Source organism: Haplochromis burtoni, unplaced genomic scaffold, assembly GCF_018398535.1.
Source record: "Haplochromis burtoni strain Fernald_Lab_line unplaced genomic scaffold, NCSU_Asbu1 Contig_65, whole genome shotgun sequence".
In the NCBI taxonomy this organism is placed as follows: Eukaryota; Metazoa; Chordata; class Actinopteri; order Cichliformes; family Cichlidae; genus Haplochromis; species Haplochromis burtoni.
The window spans coordinates 816,920-817,154 of NW_024582426.1; positions in this window are offsets into that span (position 1 = coordinate 816,920).

Below are 235 nucleotides of genomic sequence, written 5' to 3' on the forward strand. Positions count from 1 at the left end.
TTTAGCAGCATCTTCTTGACACAACTGTAATGCTGTTAAGACTGTTGCTGATATTGGTGTCAGATCAAACAGAAGATTTTAGTGAAACATCATTCAGAAGCATGATCATCAATTTTTGACATGCACTGGGTTATGTACCGTGAATTGATGCCCAAAGGGTTTACTGTATTGTTATGAGACATCTGACGGAGCATTTTTAACTCAAAGAGTGGCATTACATGCTTCCATTGGCCGC